At 41.6% G+C, this 19,995-nt stretch overlaps 1 protein-coding gene and 2 pseudogenes across 3 annotated transcripts in view; 1 reads left to right on the top strand and 2 right to left on the bottom strand.

Moving 5' to 3' along the window:
- The window catches only part of PDE3A (phosphodiesterase 3A), a 347,829-nt gene that overhangs the window by 103,225 nt on the left and 224,609 nt on the right, over positions 1 to 19,995 (bottom strand). The gene's annotated exons all lie outside the window — the stretch shown is intronic.
- Positions 10,569 to 10,686, bottom strand: LOC146076083 (5S ribosomal RNA; annotated as a pseudogene).
- LOC146076082 (5S ribosomal RNA) lies at positions 16,200 to 16,317 on the top strand (annotated as a pseudogene).

Here is a 19,995-nt window from a genome sequence, read left to right as displayed (position 1 = left end):
TATCTCCTTACTCCACCTGCACGGTACTGCAATAGATGAGTATGGCTTATCTCCTTACTCCACCTGCACAGTACTGCAATAGATGGTGAGTACGGCTTATCTCCTTACTCCGCCTGCACAGTACTGCAATAGATGATGAGTATGGCTTATCTCCTTACTCCATCTGCACAGTACTGCAATAGATGATGAGTGCGGCTTATCTCCTCACTCCACCTGCACAGTACTGCAATAGATGATGAGTATGGCTTATCTCCTTACTCCACCTGCACAGTACTGCAATAGATGATGAGTATGGCTTATCTCCTTACTCCACCTGCACGGTACTGCAATAGATGGTGAGTACGGCTTATCTCCTTACTCCACCTGCACAGTACTGCAATAGATGGTGAGTACGGCTTATCTCCTTACTCCACCTGCACAGTACTGCAATAGATGATGAGTATGGCTTATCTCCTTACTCCACCTGCACAGTACTGCAATAGATGATGAGTGCGGCTTATCTCCTTACTACACCTGCACGGTACTGCAATAGATGGTGAGTACGGCTTATCTCCTTACTCCACCTGCACGGTACTGCAATAGATGATGAGTATGGCGTATCTCCTTACTCCACCTGCACAGTACTGCAATAGATGATGAGTATGGCTTATCTCCTTACTCCACCTGCACAGTACTGCAATAGATGATGAGTGCGGCTTATCTCCTTACTCCACCTGCACAGTACTGCAATAGATGATGAGTGCGGCTTATCTCCTCACTCCACCTGCACAGTACTGCAATAGATGATGAGTATGGCGTATCTCCTTACCACGCCTGCACAGTACTGCAATAGATGATGAGTATGGCTTATCTCCTTACTCCGCCTGCACAGTACTGCAATAGATGATGAGTGCGGCTTATCTCCTTACTACACCTGCCCAGTACTGCAATAGATGATGAGTATGGCTTATCTCCTTACTCCACCTGCACAGTACTGCAATAGATGATGAGTATGGCGTATCTCCTTACCACGCCTGCACAGTACTGCAATAGATGATGAGTATGGCTTATCTCCTCACTCCACCTGCACGGTACTGCAATAGATGATGAGTATGGCTTATCTCCTTACTCCACCTGCACGGTACTGCAATAGATGGTGAGTACGGCTTATCTCCTTACTACACCTGCCCAGTACTGCAATAGATGATGAGTATGGCTTATCTCCTTACTCCACCTGCACAGTACTGCAATAGATGATGAGTATGGCGTATCTCCTTACCACGCCTGCACAGTACTGCAATAGATGATGAGTATGGCTTATCTCCTCACTCCACCTGCACGGTACTGCAATAGATGATGAGTATGGCTTATCTCCTTACTCCACCTGCACAGTACTTTTCTATTGGAAGTAAATGACCATTTTCCTTACATAAACATCTCCAACGCAGTCCTGATGACATAGCAGTAAGTCAGAGTTCTCCCTGGCAATGGCCGGTGTGTATGTGTGGATAGCAGTAATTCTGCTTCATACTGAGTACCGTGCTGCTTAATACATGGCGCTAACTATGCGCCCAGATAGCACTGTATATGTGCCCTTTGCAGTTAATGGCAGAACAGTATATCCTTTCAATGGTCAGTATGTCCTCATATTCCCCGCTACTGGGGCCAGGTCATGCCCTGTGATTATTAGGTGCACGGGGTTCAGGACCAGTGCCGGATCAACCACAGGGTGAAAGGGGGGGGGGTCACCCCGGGGCCTCCACACCAGCCCTGCTGCGGCTGTGACAGCTAGGTGGCAGGCAGCGCAGGGTGGGCAGGTGTCCCTGCAGTTCGGGGCAGGCAGGGGGTCCCTGTAGTTGCGGGGTCCCTGCCGCAGATGGGAAGTCAACGGCGGGGTCCCTGCACCGAATGGGAACTAGTAGAGCTACTAGTTCCCATACACCACAGTGCCCCCGTCGCTGACTGCCCATCAACTGCAGGGACCCCGGCACCTCCCCAGTGCTGCAGGGACCCCGCCGCTACCCCAGTGCTGCAGGGACCCCGCTGCCCGGCCCAGGTACCACCGTCCTCCTCTGGGGGAGGGAACCCATAGACCTTAATCAGGACACAGGGATATAGGCGCAGAGCAATGTGCCGCTCCCCTGACCTGCAGCTCCATGATTTGTGCTGGAGAAGTGAAAGATAGGATGCCATAAATATATAAATCTTTATCATTTATTTATCCAGAGTTAAGATGAACTATCACCAATCGTGTCCCCAGCGCAGCATGAGATAAACACACCTGATACGGCACAGTGTGTTTCCTGACTACATCTAATGCACAGGATGAGGCACAGGACACCTTGTACACAGCACAGGACGAGGCACAGGACACCTTGTACACAGCACAGGATGAGAAACAGGACACCTTGTACACAGCACAGGATGAGGTACAGGACACCTTGTACACAGCACAGGATGAGGCACAGGACACCTTGTACACAGCACAGGATGAGGCACAGGACACCTTGTACACAGCACAGGATGAGGCACAGGACACCTTGTACACAGCACAGGATGAGGTACAGGACACCTTGTACACAGCACAGGATGAGGCACAGGACACCTTGTACACAGCACAGAAAGAGGCACATGACACCTTGTACACAGCACAGGATGAGGCACAGGACACCTTGTACACAGCACAGGATGAGGCACAGGACACCTTGTACACAGCACAGGATGAGGCACAGGACACCTTGTACACAGCACAGGATGAGAAACAGGACACCTTGTACACAGCACAGGATGAGGCACAGGACACCTTGTACACAGCACAGGATGAGGCACATGACACCTTGTACACAGCACAGGAGGAGGCACAGGACACCTTGTACACAGCACAGGACGAGGCACAGGACACCTTGTACACAGCACAGGATGAGGCACAGGACACCTTGTACACAGCACAGGATGAGGCACAGGACACCTTGTACACAGCACAGGATGAGAAACAGGACACCTTGTACACAGCACAGGATGAGGCACAGGACACCTTGTACACAGCACAGGATGAGGCACAGGACACCTTGTACACAGCACAGGATGAGGCACAGGACACTTTGTACACAGCACAGGATGAGGCACAGGAAACCTTGTACACAGCACAGGATGAGACACAGGACACCTTGTACACAGCACAGGATGAGGCATAGGGCACCTTGTACACAGCACAGGATGAGAAACAGGACACCTTGTACACAGCACAGGATGAGGCACAGGACACCTTGTACACAGCACAGGATGAGGCACATGACACCTTGTACACAGCACAGGAGGAGGCACAGGACACCTTGTACACAGCACAGGACGAGGCACAGGACACCTTGTACACAGCACAGGATGAGGCACAGGACACCTTGTACACAGCACAGGATGAGAAACAGGACACCTTGTACACAGCACAGGATGAGGCACAGGACACCTTGTACACAGCACAGGATGAGGCACAGGACACCTTGTACACAGCACAGGATGAGGCACAGGACACCTTGTACACAGCACAGGATGAGGCACAGGACACTTTGTACACAGCACAGGATGAGGCACAGGAAACCTTGTACACAGCACAGGATGAGACACAGGACACCTTGTACACAGCACAGGATGAGAAACAGGACACCTTGTACACAGCACAGGATGAGGCACAGGACACCTTGTACACAGCACAGAAAGAGGCACAGGACACCTTGTACACAGCACAGGATGAGGCACAGGACACCTTGTACACAGCACAGGATGAGGAACAGGACACCTTGTACACAGCATAGAACGAGGCACAGGACACCTTGTACACCGCACAGGATGAGGCACAGGACACCTTGTACACAGCATAGAATGAGGCACAGGACACCTTGTACACAGCACAGAACGAGGCACAGGACACCTTGTACACAGCACAGGATGAGGCACAGGACACCTTGTACACAGCACAGGATGAGGAACAGGACACCTTGTACACAGCACAGAACGAGGCACAGGACACCTTGTACACCGCACAGGATGAGGCACAGGACACCTTGTACACAGCATAGAACGAGGCACAGGACACCTTGTACACAGCACAGGATGAGGCACAGGATGAGGCACAGGACACCTTGTACACAGCACAGAACGAGGCACAGGACACCTTGTACACAGCACAGAACGAGGCACAGGACACCTTGTACACAGCACAGAATGAGGCACAGGACACCTTGTACACAGCATAGAACGAGGCACCGGACACCTTGTACACAGCACAGTATGAGGCACAGGACACCTTGTACACAGCACAGGATAAGGGAAAGGACACCTTGTACACAGCACAGGTTTAGGCACAGGACACCTTGTACACAGCACAGGATGAGGCACAGGACACCTTGTACACAGCACAGGATGAGGAACAGGACACCTTGTACACAGCACAGGTTTAGGCACAGGACACCTTGTACACAGCACAGGATGAGGCACAGGACACCTTGTACACAGCACAGGATGAGGCACAGGACACCTTGTACACCGCACAGGATGAGGCACATGACACCTTGTACACCGCACAGGATGAAGCACAGGACACCTTGTACACTGCACAGGATGAGGCACAGGACACCTTGTACACAGCATAGAATGAGGCACAGGACACCTTGTACAAAGCACAGGATGAGGCACTGGACACCTTGTACACAGCAAAGGATGAGGCACAGGACACTTTGTGCACAGCACAGGTTCAGGCACAGGACACCTTGTACACAGCACAGGATGAGGCCCAGGACACCTTGTACACAGCACAGGATAAGGCCCAGGACACCTTGTACACAGCACAGGATGAGGCCCAGGACACCTTTTACACAGCACAGAATAAGGCACAGGACACCTTGTACAAAGCACAGGATGAGGCACAGGATACCTTGTACACCGCACAGGATGAGGGACAGTACATCTAATAACCAGCACACAGGATGAGGCGCAGTACATCATATAACCAGAACACATATACATATAGTATATACTTTAAATATTGAGAGAATGTAACCACTGAGCCATATTACATATATACTGTATATGGTGAGAGAATGATAACCACTGAGCCATATTACAACTATACTGTATATAGTGAGCAAATGATAACCACTGAGCCATATTACACATATACTGTATATAGTGAGAGCATGATAACCACTGAGCCATATTACACATATACTGTATATGGTGAGAGAATGATAACCACTGAGCCATATTACAACTATACTGTATATAGTGAGCAAATGATAACCACTGAGCCATATTACACATATACTGTATATAGTGAGAGCATGATAACTACTGAGCCATATTACACATATACTATACATAGTGAGAGAATGTAACCACTGAGCCATATTACACATATACTGTATATAGTGAGCGAATGATAACCACTGAGCCATATTACACATATACTGTATATAGGGAGCGAATGATAACCACTGAGCCACATTACACATATACTGTATATAGTGAGAGAATGTAACCACTGAGCCATATTACAACTATACTGTATATAGTGAGAGAATGTAACCACTGAGCCATATTACATATATACTGTATATAGTGAGAGAATGATAACCACTGAGCCATATTACACATATACTGTATATAGTGAGCGAATGATAACCACTGAGCCATATTACACATATACTGTATATAGTGAGAGAATGTAACCACTGAGCCATATTACAACTATACTGTATATAGTGAGCGAATGATTACCACTGAGCCATATTACACATATACTGTACATAGTGAGAGAATGTAACCACTGAGCCATATTACACATATACTGTATATAGTGAGCGAATGTAACCACTGAGCCATATTACATATATACTGTACATAGTGAACGAATGATAACCACTGAGCCATATTACATATATACTGTATATAGTGAGAGAATGTAACCACTGAGCCATATTACACATATACTGTACATAGTGAGAGAATGTAACCACTGAGCCATATTACACATATACTGTATATAGTTTGAGAATGTAACCACTGAGCCATATTACATATATACTGTACATAGTGAGATAATGTAACCACTGAGCCATATTACACATATACTGTATATAGTGAGCGAATGATAACCACTGAGCCATATTACACATATGCTGTATATAGCGAGAGAATGATAACCACTGAGCCATGTTACAACTACACTGTATATAGTGAGAGAATGATAACCACTGAGCCATATTACACATATACTGTATATAGTGAGAGAATGTAACCACTGAGCCATATTACATATATACTGTATATAGTGAGAGAATGATAACCACTGAGCCATATTACACATATACTGTACATAGTGAGAGAATGTAACCACTGAGCCATATTACACATATACAGTACTGTATATAGTGAGAGAATGTAACCACTGAGCCATATTACATATATACTGTATATAGCGAGAGAATGATAACCACTGAGCCATATTACACATATACTGTATATAGCGAGAGAATGTAACCACTGAGCCATATTACACATATACTGTATATAGTGAGAGAATGTAACCACTGAGCCATATTACACATATTCTGTATATAGTGAGAGAATGATAACCACTGAGCCATATTACACATATACTGTATATAGTGAGCGAATGATAACCACTGAGCCATATTACATATATACTGTATATAGTGAGAGAATGATAACCACTGAGCCATATTACACATATACTGTATATAGTGAGAGAATGTAACCACTGAGCCATATTATACATATACTGTATATAGTGAGAGAATGATAACCACTGAGCCATATTACATATATACTGTATATAGTGAGAGAATGTAACCACTGAGCCATATTACACATATACTGTATATAGTGAGAGAATGTAACCACTGAGCCATATTACATATATACTGTACATAGTGAGAGAATGTAACCACTGAGCCATATTACACATATACAGTACTGTATATATAGTGAGAGAATGATAACCACTGAGCCATATTATGCATATACTGTATATATAGTGAGAGAATGTAACCACTGAGCCATATTCGCATATACTGTATATAGTGAGAGAATGTAACCACTGAGCCATATTACACATATACTGTACATAGTGATAGAATGTAACCACTGAGCCATATTACATATATACTGTATATAGTGATAGAATGATAACCACTGAGCCATATTACACATATGCTGTATATAGTGAGAGAATGATAACCACTGAGTCATATTACACATATACTGTATATAGCGAGAGAATGATAACCAGTGAGCCATATTACACATATACTGTATATAGTGAGAGAATGATAACCACTGAGCCATATTACACATATACTGTATATAGCGAGAGAATGATAACCACTGAGCCATATTACACATATACTGTATATAGCGAGAGAATGTAACCACTGAGCCATATTATACATATACTGTATATAGCGAGAGAATGATAACCACTGAGCCATATTACACATATACTGAATATGGTGAGAGAATGATAACCACTGAGCCATATTACGCATATACTGTATATAGTGAGAGAATGATAACCACTGAGCCATATTACACATATACTGTATATAGTGAGAGAATGTAACCACTGAGCCATATTACACATTTACTGTATATAGTGAGCGAATGATAACCACTGAGCCATATTGCACATATACTGTATATAGTGAGAGAATGATAACCACTGAGCCATATTGCACATATACTGTATATAGTGAGAGAATGATAACCACTGAGCCATATTACACATATACTGTATATAGTGAGAGAATGATAACCACTGAGCCATAATACACATATTCTGTATATAGTGAGAGAATGTAACCACTGAGCCATATTACACATATACTGCATATAGCGAGAGAATGATAACCACTGAGCCATATTACACATATACTGTATATAGTGAGAGAATGATAACCACTGAGCCATAATACACATATTCTGTATATAGTGAGAGAATGTAACCACTGAGCCATATTACACATATACTGTATATAGCGAGATAATGATAACCACTGAGCCATATTACACATATACTGTATATAGCAAAAGAATGATAACCACTGAGCCATATTACACATATACTGTAAATAGTGAGAGAATGATAACCACTGAGCCATATTACACATATACTGTATATAGTGAGAGAATGATAACCACTGAGCCATAATACACATATTCTGTATATAGTGAGAGAATGTAACCACTGAGCCATATTACACATATACTGCATATAGCGAGAGAATGATAACCACTGAGCCATATTACACATATACTGTATATAGTGAGAGAATGATAACCACTGAGCCATAATACACATATTCTGTATATAGTGAGAGAATGTAACCACTGAGCCATATTACACATATACTGTATATAGCGAGATAATGATAACCACTGAGCCATATTACACATATACTGTATATAGCAAAAGAATGATAACCACTGAGCCATATTACACATATACTGTAAATAGTGAGAGAATGTAACCACTGAGCCATATTACACATACTGTATATAGCGAGAGAATGTAACCACTGAGCCATATTACACATATACTGTATATAGTGAGAGAATGTAACCACTGAGCCATATTACAAATATACTGTATATAGCGAGAGAATGTAACCACTGAGCCATATTACACATATTCTGTATATAGTGAGAGAATGATAACCACTGAGCCATATTACACATATTCTGTATATAGTGAGAGAATGTAACCACTGAGCCATATTACACATATACTGTATATAGTGAGAGAATGTAACCACTGAGCCATATTACACATACTGTATATAGTGAGAGAATGTAACCACTGAGCCATATTACACATATACTGTATATAGTGAGAGAATGATAACCACTGAGCCATAATACACATATTCTGTATATAGTGAGAGAATGTAACCACTGAGCCATATTACACATACTGTATATAGTGAGAGAATGTAACCACTGAGCCATAATACACATATTCTGTATATAGTGAGAGAATGTAACCACTGAGCCATATTACACATACTGTATATAGTGAGAGAATGTAACCACTGAGCCATATTACACATATACTGTATATAACGAGAGAATGTAACCACTGAGCCATATTACACATATACTGTATATAGCGAGAGAATGTAACCACTGAGCCATATTACACATAATATATATATATATATATATATATATATATATATATATATATATATATATATATATATATATATATATATATATATATATATTTAGGGAAAGTTTTGCGGAACCCGGCGATCTGTGTTTAATAAAAATTTGGACCAATTAGACTATGTCAAAAAAGATAGCAATTTATTATACTAAACAAGGGAATATGGGGTACACAGCAATCAATAAGAAATGACACTAGCACATAAGAAGTATATATATATAAAAAATGGGTAATAGTTATAATAAGAGCAATAATATTGACGAGAGATAAAAACAAAATAAGAGAAAAAAAAAAAAAAAATCCTTAGGAATAAAAAAATTTTTGTTCTTAAAAAAGAGTATTTCACAGTAGCTTAAATATAAAGGATAAATAGCTTAACTGAGGATTGAGGATAAGGACTCAAAAGCTGCCCGACATGTTTCGTCTTACAAGACTTCCTCAGGGGGTGTGGACAAACTGGTTAGGAGCAGGTATATATCAGTAAGGCAGGCTGACATCACTTCCTGTAGTTAGGTAAATCAATTAAGCCAGATATACTAGTTAGATGCTACTACTACATAATTACTTACTATGTTACATACTAGACAACCCGTTTTATATATACATTCATAAATCATGTAGTCTCTGAGCGCTGATGTATGTTAGCGCTGAAAAATAGTTAATTGAGTACAACGGAGGTTTCAGGAAGTGGGGCGGGACGTCATATCCGCCCCACTTCCGCCCCGCATCCGCCGTCGTCAGGGACAATATGCGCATGTAGTGTGAGTCAATTATTCAGGAAGGAGCGTCTGGGTTCCCCGCTGTTCTCCGTTACATTGAAGGCGGATACTTTGTCCAGTGTCAGGACCCGGATCTTGTACGTCATCGTGCTCGTGCGATGGGTTGTATTATGCTGACATCTTGTGGTTAATTTACAGAGCTGCAGCTTCATATATTGTTTCTCAATTAATTGGCAAGTTATGTTCCTTTAGTATAGGAAGCTCAAAGAGACGGACATAAAGTGATGTGGGAGACAAGAAAAAGGGGGTTTTTAGTAAATCAGTTATGAATACTCATTAACAGGTACATGCACTGATATTCAGATGGCAGATAATATATATATTTTAAAAATCAAAAAAAAAAAGCAGGTATTTCTGCCTAATATAAGTATCAATAATTATATCGGAATTTAGATCCAGGGATATTATACATATGCAGAGAAGTAATAAATCATTAGAAGAAATTAGTAGTAGTATAATTGTAGTTCACATAAGGCATAGTTCCTGATCATGTATCTATACTGAATGGTACACGTCCAGCTAGGCATACTGTATGATCGACCTTTACTTGTGTGTCACCACCTGATATTTTGAGATTACAGCACCTGGTATTCCATAGAGGTCTCCCATCCATGTACTGACCAGGCCCTACACTGCTTAGCTTCCAAGATCGGACGTGGTTGGGCGTCCCAGTGTGGTATGGCTGTATGATAGTGGATGGTATGTTGGCACAAAAGGGATCAAGACCAGTTACCTACTGACATCCAGGTTTGAAAATACGCGCTAGGTATATTATCACTTTCATTTTTGGGGCATATCCAACCTTATTGTGTGATATATTCTTGTCATCTGTCACTTTCCATATAGGATGCGTTGGTAAGGGTTCACAGAAAGGGTGCTATCTCGTAGTTGTCATTGAATCCTTCTGGATGGAGGGTGTTTAGTTCAAAAATCCAGAACATTTCCCTTCGTGAGAGTAAGTTGGATAGATCTCCTCCTCGTTCTCCAAGGGTGACTTGCTCGATCCCTTTATACAGTAGTTTTTCTGGGTCTGAGTTGTGATGTTCAAGGAAATGTTGTGATACTGTATGTGTTTGAATTTTGTTTTTAATGTTTCTGGCATGTTCCTGGATCCTGGTCTTCAAAGGTCTTTTGGTCTTGCCAATATATTGGAGGCCACAAGGGCACTCCAGCATATAGACAACTGAGGTAGTGTTGCAATTGATGAACTGTTTTATTTTATATTCCTTGGTCTTCTCTTTGTTCTGGAAGATTTTTCTGTTGGGGTGTAGTAATCTGCAAATGTTACAGTGGCCGCATTTGTAACTTCCTACACATTTGGGCATTGTGTTCATTTGGATGGTCTTTTCTTTAAGCATGCTTGGGGCTATCATATCTTTTAAGTTTTTTGTTTTTCTGAATACCACTTGAGGGCGTGTTGGTAGATGGTCTTTGAGGACTGGGTCCATCATGAGGATGCCCCAGTGTTTGTTTAGTGCTGTCTTGATGTTCCTCTCGTGATGGTTGTAGGTGGTTACAAACTTCACCCCTGGTTTTTGATGTTCCCTTTTGGTATATTGAAGTATATTGTTTCTGTCGAGATCTTTTGCTCTTTGTTCAGCATTGGTGAGGATATGTTCCGGATAACCTTTCTCCCTGAATCTGTCTGCATATGTATTAAGTTGAGTGTCTCTTTCGGTCTCCGTTTTGCAGTTACGTGTCAGTCTGTGGAATTGTGAGAAGGGTATATTGTCCTTCCACTTCTTGAGGTGACAGCTTTCGTAATGTACATAGCTGTTGGTGTCCACTTTTTTGATAAAATTTTTTGTGATGACTGAGTTTCCGCTTTTCATCAGCACCAAGTCCAGAAATTCCACTTGTTCCATGCTCGTGTTGGAAGTGAATACTAAGTTTAGGTCATTGTTTCCTATGTATTCCAGGAATTCATTGAATTCTGTTGCGGTCCCACACCAAACAATAAGAATGTCGTCAATATACCTTTTAAAAAGAATAATATTGTCCTTAAAACGATGGTCGTTATAGATAAAATTCCTTTCCCAGTAGCCCATGAGTAAGTTGGCAAAGCTTGGGGCAAAGATAGTCCCCATAGCAGTGCCACACGTTTGTAAGTAAAAGCCATCCAAGAATTTAAAATAGTTGTGTTTGAGAATAAATCTCATGATGTCACAGATGAATTGTGTGTTGTCATCTGACAGTGATGTATCCTCCTTTAAAAACTCATAGCATGCTTTGATACCATCTTCATGATTAATGCACGTATACAGTGATTGAACGTCAATGGTGGCCCACATGTAATTGTCTTTCCAAGTTACGTTCTCCATGATGTTTAGTACTGACGTGGTATCTTTCAAGAAGGATGGGAGATTCATCACGTGTGGACGTAGGAATTTATCCGCGTATTCTGACAAATGGGATGTCAGGGAATCAATACCGGCCACAATCGGCCTACCCGGAGGATTCTGCAGAGATTTATGTATCTTCGGGAGAAAATATACTTCTTATGTGCTAGTGTCATTTCTTATTGATTGCTGTGTACCCCATATTCCCTTGTTTAGTATAATAAATTGCTATCTTTTTTGACATAGTCTAATTGGTCCAAATTTTTATTAAGCACAGATCGCCGGGTTCCGCAAAACTTTCCCTAAATATCCTCCTTTCTATAGAGACGGTCCACCACCGTCCCTTAAGTAGAACCCGTGCAGACACCCATTGTATAGTGGGGAGTGTGTTTTTTCAATTCCATAAGGGACCTCATAATTATTCTTAGAAATACTTTCTGTATACCGTATCTTGGCGCTGAACTCCCTTTCTTTTGTGTATCCATAAAATTCTCTGGTGCTAGGGATTAAGCAGCCTCGATCTCAGACCCCATCTCCATAGAAACAACATGTTTAGAGGGAATGAGAGGGTCAAGAACAGAAGTGATGCCTGTCAGAAAATATTCAATGAGGGAAGGGATATAACTACAATCAATGACAATAATGATCTAGACAATTCTTTTTGGAATATGGAAAAACTCCTATCCAAAGAAATCCGCACCTGGTGGGACATAAAAGGCTTGGAACACTATGTAAGCGTTAACCGCATCCCAAGAGGCCTTAGGCTCATGAAACAACCCACTTTTGGCAGCGACAACCCCGAATTCATGAAAGAATGGGACCAAACACTACATAAGTGCTCAATCGACCTTATGAAGCTCCTAATAACAGAAAAGAAACGTATACTAACAACTCTAGAGAAAGAGATAAAAGAAGCAGAAACAAAATTATCCACACGAAAAGACGAGGAGAACTTTGCCATCAATGATGAAGTTCTAAATAAAAAACTGGAACGTATAGAAACTGAGGTAAGAGGCAATAAGGAGAAAAAGTTTAACAGGGACAAACTGGACTATGAAAATAACAAAGTGAAAAAATGGAGCAAAGATTTTAAAATTCACCCCAATACTGGAAGAACATCAAATTGGAAACAGACCAAATACACCAGCAGGAAAAATGAAAATGTAGACTGGGAAACCAGGAGACACAGACCAGTCTATACGACTAATCAACCCATATCAGGAAGAAATGATTCACCTCTAAATGGAAGGAACACTTTTTTATCTGCAGAAACGAGCACCCGCATCAAGGACTTAACCACCACAGCAATTATAGAGAAAGTGAACCATGCATCCCCCTTAAAAAGAAGACTAGAGGAAGGAGAGGATGTAGAGGCAGCGGAAGGAACAAACAGAAACTACCACAAGAGGAGAACCCTAAATCAAAACCAATAACACCCAAAGGCATTTTTAATCTTTCAAAATACACCCTTTCGGATCCAGAAATAAGCCTTCTCAACAGAGGATTATCATTTGCACCAACTAAAGGAAAAAGCCGGTTTGATACATTCATCGACCTCAACAAATTCACTAGGCAACTGACACTGAAAAGACATTTTTTAAGAAAGGAGGATGCAGTAATCCAGAACTATACGAATAACTCAAGATCTGGCCTGAAACCAACCTCAAAATTTTACCCCCTAGAGTCCAAAGGACCATACATTGGGACATTTTATGAAGCAGTAAAGAAGGAACTATGCATTGAAGAAGAACCCGTTATACCGAAAAAGAACCTCACAAGCAAGGAAAGAGAAGCGATCAAGACTCTGCGTGATAATGACCAAATAGTAATTAAATCAGCCGATAAGGGTGGTGGATTGGTGATTATGGACAGATCAGCATATGAAGAAGAAGCTAAGAGACTACTCAGTGATACATCATCATATACACCGCTACCACAGGATCCTAAAGACAGTTTCCTAGAAGAACTCCGTATCACCTTACTCAGAGGTTTGAGGAACGGAACATTAACAAAGGATGAGTATCAATATCTGCTTCACACTAATCCAACCACACCTATATTCTATTTTCTCCCGAAGATACATAAATCTCTGCAGAATCCTCCGGGTAGGCCGATTGTGGCCGGTATTGATTCCCTGACATCCCATTTGTCAGAATACGCGGATAAATTCCTACGTCCACACGTGATGAATCTCCCATCCTTCTTGAAAGATACCACGTCAGTACTAAACATCATGGAGAACGTAACTTGGAAAGACAATTACATGTGGGCCACCATTGACGTTCAATCACTGTATACGTGCATTAATCATGAAGATGGTATCAAAGCATGCTATGAGTTTTTAAAGGAGGATACATCACTGTCAGATGACAACACACAATTCATCTGTGACATCATGAGATTTATTCTCAAACACAACTATTTTAAATTCTTGGATGGCTTTTACTTACAAACGTGTGGCACTGCTATGGGGACTATCTTTGCCCCAAGCTTTGCCAACTTACTCATGGGCTACTGGGAAAGGAATTTTATCTATAACGACCATCGTTTTAAGGACAATATTATTCTTTTTAAAAGGTATATTGACGACATTCTTATTGTTTGGTGTGGGACCGCAACAGAATTCAATGAATTCCTGGAATACATAGGAAACAATGACCTAAACTTAGTATTCACTTCCAACACGAGCATGGAACAAGTGGAATTTCTGGACTTGGTGCTGATGAAAAGCGGAAACTCAGTCATCACAAAAAATTTTATCAAAAAAGTGGACACCAACAGCTATGTACATTACGAAAGCTGTCACCTCAAGAAGTGGAAGGACAATATACCCTTCTCACAATTCCACAGACTGACACGTAACTGCAAAACGGAGACCGAAAGAGACACTCAACTTAATACATATGCAGACAGATTCAGGGAGAAAGGTTATCCGGAACATATCCTCACCAATGCTGAACAAAGAGCAAAAGATCTCGACAGAAACAATATACTTCAATATACCAAAAGGGAACATCAAAAACCAGGGGTGAAGTTTGTAACCACCTACAACCATCACGAGAGGAACATCAAGACAGCACTAAACAAACACTGGGGCATCCTCATGATGGACCCAGTCCTCAAAGACCATCTACCAACACGCCCTCAAGTGGTATTCAGAAAAACAAAAAACTTAAAAGATATGATAGCCCCAAGCATGCTTAAAGAAAAGACCATCCAAATGAACACAATGCCCAAATGTGTAGGAAGTTACAAATGCGGCCACTGTAACATTTGCAGATTACTACACCCCAACAGAAAAATCTTCCAGAACAAAGAGAAGACCAAGGAATATAAAATAAAACAGTTCATCAATTGCAACACTACCTCAGTTGTCTATATGCTGGAGTGCCCTTGTGGCCTCCAATATATTGGCAAGACCAAAAGACCTTTGAAGACCAGGATCCAGGAACATGCCAGAAACATTAAAAACAAAATTCAAACACATACAGTATCACAACATTTCCTTGAACATCACAACTCAGACCCAGAAAAACTACTGTATAAAGGGATCGAGCAAGTCACCCTTGGAGAACGAGGAGGAGATCTATCCAACTTACTCTCACGAAGGGAAATGTTCTGGATTTTTGAACTAAACACCCTCCATCCAGAAGGATTCAATGACAACTACGAGATAGCACCCTTTCTGTGAACCCTTACCAACGCATCCTATATGGAAAGTGACAGATGACAAGAATATATCACACAATAAGGTTGGATATGCCCCAAAAATGAAAGTGATAATATACCTAGCGCGTATTTTCAAACCTGGATATCAGTAGGTAACTGGTCTTGATCCCTTTTGTGCCAACATACCATCCACTATCATACAGCCATACCACACTGGGACGCCCAACCACGTCCGATCTTGGAAGCTAAGCAGTGTAGGGCCTGGTCAGTACATGGATGGGAGACCTCTATGGAATACCAGGTGCTGTAATCTCAAAATATCAGGTGGTGACACACAAGTAAAGGTCGATCATACAGTATGCCTAGCTGGACGTGTACCATTCAGTATAGATACATGATCAGGAACTATGCCTTATGTGAACTACAATTATACTACTACTAATTTCTTCTAATGATTTATTACTTCTCTGCATATGTATAATATCCCTGGATCTAAATTCCGATATAATTATTGATACTTATATTAGGCAGAAATACCTGCTTTTTTTTTTTGATTTTTAAAATATATATATTATCTGCCATCTGAATATCAGTGCATGTACCTGTTAATGAGTATTCATAACTGATTTACTAAAAACCCCCTTTTTCTTGTCTCCCACATCACTTTATGTCCGTCTCTTTGAGCTTCCTATACTAAAGGAACATAACTTGCCAATTAATTGAGAAACAATATATGAAGCTGCAGCTCTGTAAATTAACCACAAGATGTCAGCATAATACAACCCATCGCACGAGCACGATGACGTACAAGATCCGGGTCCTGACACTGGACAAAGTATCCGCCTTCAATGTAACGGAGAACAGCGGGGAACCCAGACGCTCCTTCCTGAATAATTGACTCACACTACATGCGCATATTGTCCCTGACGACGGCGGATGCGGGGCGGAAGTGGGGCGGATATGACGTCCCGCCCCACTTCCTGAAACCTCCGTTGTACTCAATTAACTATTTTTCAGCGCTAACATACATCAGCGCTCAGAGACTACATGATTTCTGAATGTATATATAAAACGGGTTGTCTAGTATGTAACATAGTAAGTAATTATGTAGTAGTAGCATCTAACTAGTATATCTGGCTTAATTGATTTACCTAACTACAGGAAGTGATGTCAGCCTGCCTTACTGATATATACCTGCTCCTAACCAGTTTGTCCACACCCCCTGAGGAAGTCTTGTAAGACGAAACATGTCGGGCAGCTTTTGAGTCCTTATCCTCAATCCTCAGTTAAGCTATTTATCCTTTATATTTAAGCTACTGTGAAATACTCTTTTTTAAGAACAAAAATTTTTTTATTCCTAAGGATTTTTTTTTTTTTCTCTTATTTTGTTTTTATCTCTCGTCAATATTATTGCTCTTATTATAACTATTACCCTTTTTTTTATATATATACTTCTTATGTGCTAGTGTCATTTCTTATTGATTGCTGTGTACCCCATATTCCCTTGTTTAGTATAATAAATTGCTATCTTTTTTGACATAGTCTAATTGGTCCAAATTTTTATTAAGCACAGATCGCCGGGTTCCGCAAAACTTTCCCTAAATATCCTCCTTTCTATAGAGACGGTCCACCACCGTCCCTTAAGTAGAACCCGTGCAGACACCCATTGTATAGTGGGGAGTGTGTTTTTTCAATTCCATAAGGGACCTCATAATTATTCTTAGAAATACTTTCTGTATACCGTATCTTGGCGCTGAACTCCCTTTCTTTTGTGTATCCATATATATATATATATATATATATATATATATATATATCCAGGGGATGGGACGACACTCACTATTAAAGTTCATCAATGCTGGGGTGCACGCTCAAAATAGTCCTCCATGAAGGAAGTATTTAGTATAGTCGTGGTTATTTTTTTTTCATCTCATTTTATTTACGCTGCCATCACATTTGGTCAACGTTTCGACCCGAATTAGGGCCTTTTTCAAGACTTGTTTGACAGTTATATCAGACAATACATCGAAGAAATATAGACACCATTGAGTGTCCAAAACGCTGCACCACAAACTGTTAACGCATGTCAGCGTCGTGTGCTGACATAAATAGAATAGTGTGTCAAGAGTAGCGAGCCATGTGAGGGGATGCGGTGCTACTTTTCGGTGTCCATGTCGACACGACATGTGCCGACAGGCGGTATAACATGCCCTACCATCCATTAGGGCATGAAGGGATGATAGAATAGTGTGTTGAGCGCAGCGAGCCATGTGACGGAACAGTGTTCATGTTGACATTCCAGACAAAAAACTGTGAAAAACTCATGTCAACCTTTTTGACCGTCGACCTTGCCATTGCCGACCTAACGCTTGTGTCGATCTAACCCTGTTGACCTTAGCAGAAGAGAGGGAAGGGAAAAGGGGAAAGGCCGAGGGCACTGGGCTATAATGACGGAGGGTAAGAAGGCATACTCCAGTCAATGTGATAAAGTATAATTAGATAAAAATAAAATTGTGGAGGTGCTCCCAGGGAGTAGGGTAATGGTAGTCAAAAAGGTTAGATATCCAAGAGAGGATATCGAAAAAAGACTCCCGGGTGGGGCACAGCCTTCTAATGAAAAAGGATTACTGTTAATACAAAATTTATTAGTTAAAACATGACCCTAATTAAGGGTCAGGAGAAGACAAAAGACAAAGACAAACAGATAACACTCATGGACAATATACGTGAGAAAGTAGTGAAATATTATTTCAAGATATATCTGTCTAGGGATTCAATGGAGAAAACACTCCAATAAGTCACGGAATGTACATACTGTATACACTGATAGAATCCTAATAGACAGTAAAAAGCCTCAAATACCAATTGGTGTTGGAAATAAATGTCAAAATTAGCTAGATTTGGTTAGTACTTGTATTTCCTGTAAGTGACGGAGTTGTCTGGACTGGGTAAGTCTGAGTAGCTGATTGATAGCAGTATGGTCTAGGTATAGAGACACCTGAGTATGGGTATGCTAAGGGAGTCGCTGCTGCCTGTGCATTTGACGTTAATCAGTGAATGCGCAGTTGAGCGGACTCCGAGAGTGTGATGCTGTCAGACTATGGTTACGGTACCTGAAGTTCCGGGTCTTCTTTCCGGCACTGCTCGTCTGCGACCTGCCTGTTTCACTCGCCTGCAATTCGGAGGGCGGAGGGACAAAGGCACCCCAAGGAGACAATACCCCCAAGAACACCCCACAGAGTGGTCACTACACGTTGGGACGGTGATCAAATAGTTTATTTCGCAGCAAGGAGGACCGTAGATCACCGTTATGGAAAATATGATTAAACAATGCAATAATACAATGCAGTACTATTCAAGAGAAACAAAGACAATGGGTAGACTATGAAGAAAGATTTAAAGAATACTCCGTCTGCCTGATATTGTGCGCAATAGGGCCACTGTGGCACCATAGGCCGCACCTCACACAATATACTGCCACCAAGGAATGACCTGACTCACACAACAATTTCAATGAATGGCAAAAGAATGCGAATATTCCCCAAAGAGGATACCGTGTGCACTGGGGCCACCGGTGACACTTGTAGGCCGCAGCTCACACGGTATGCTGCGTTACTGAGATCACCAGGCAATATGACTTTAGTGTAAACAATGCAAACCATAAAAAGAACATGTAGTAAGTTTCCCAACAATTAACAGTAAGATGCAGCACTTGATACTTGCATACATAACCAAACGTGTCCATACACGACAGAATAAGTCCCTGAACTGCAGTTCAATGATCAATCCTAGGTACCATGTGGCCTAGGTGCACCGTATTGGAAATAAACCTAAAGCTAGATTGGTAATCCAGGGTACTTGTGTCCAGTGCTCCGGCACAATATGGGCACTTGAAGCAAATAACAGAGAAAGGGGAAAGCTCCTTTATGGCAATGCTGGTGGAACTGTGGCCCAACACAATAAGTAGGGGTGCAGTGTTCTCCGCACCAGG

Source organism: Crinia signifera, chromosome 4 (assembly GCF_055691185.1).
Source record: "Crinia signifera chromosome 4, ASM5569118v1, whole genome shotgun sequence".
Classification (NCBI taxonomy): Eukaryota; Metazoa; Chordata; class Amphibia; order Anura; family Myobatrachidae; genus Crinia; species Crinia signifera.
The sequence above is the reverse complement of the archived record's forward strand: the minus strand, read 5'-3'. Positions and strand labels throughout refer to the sequence as shown.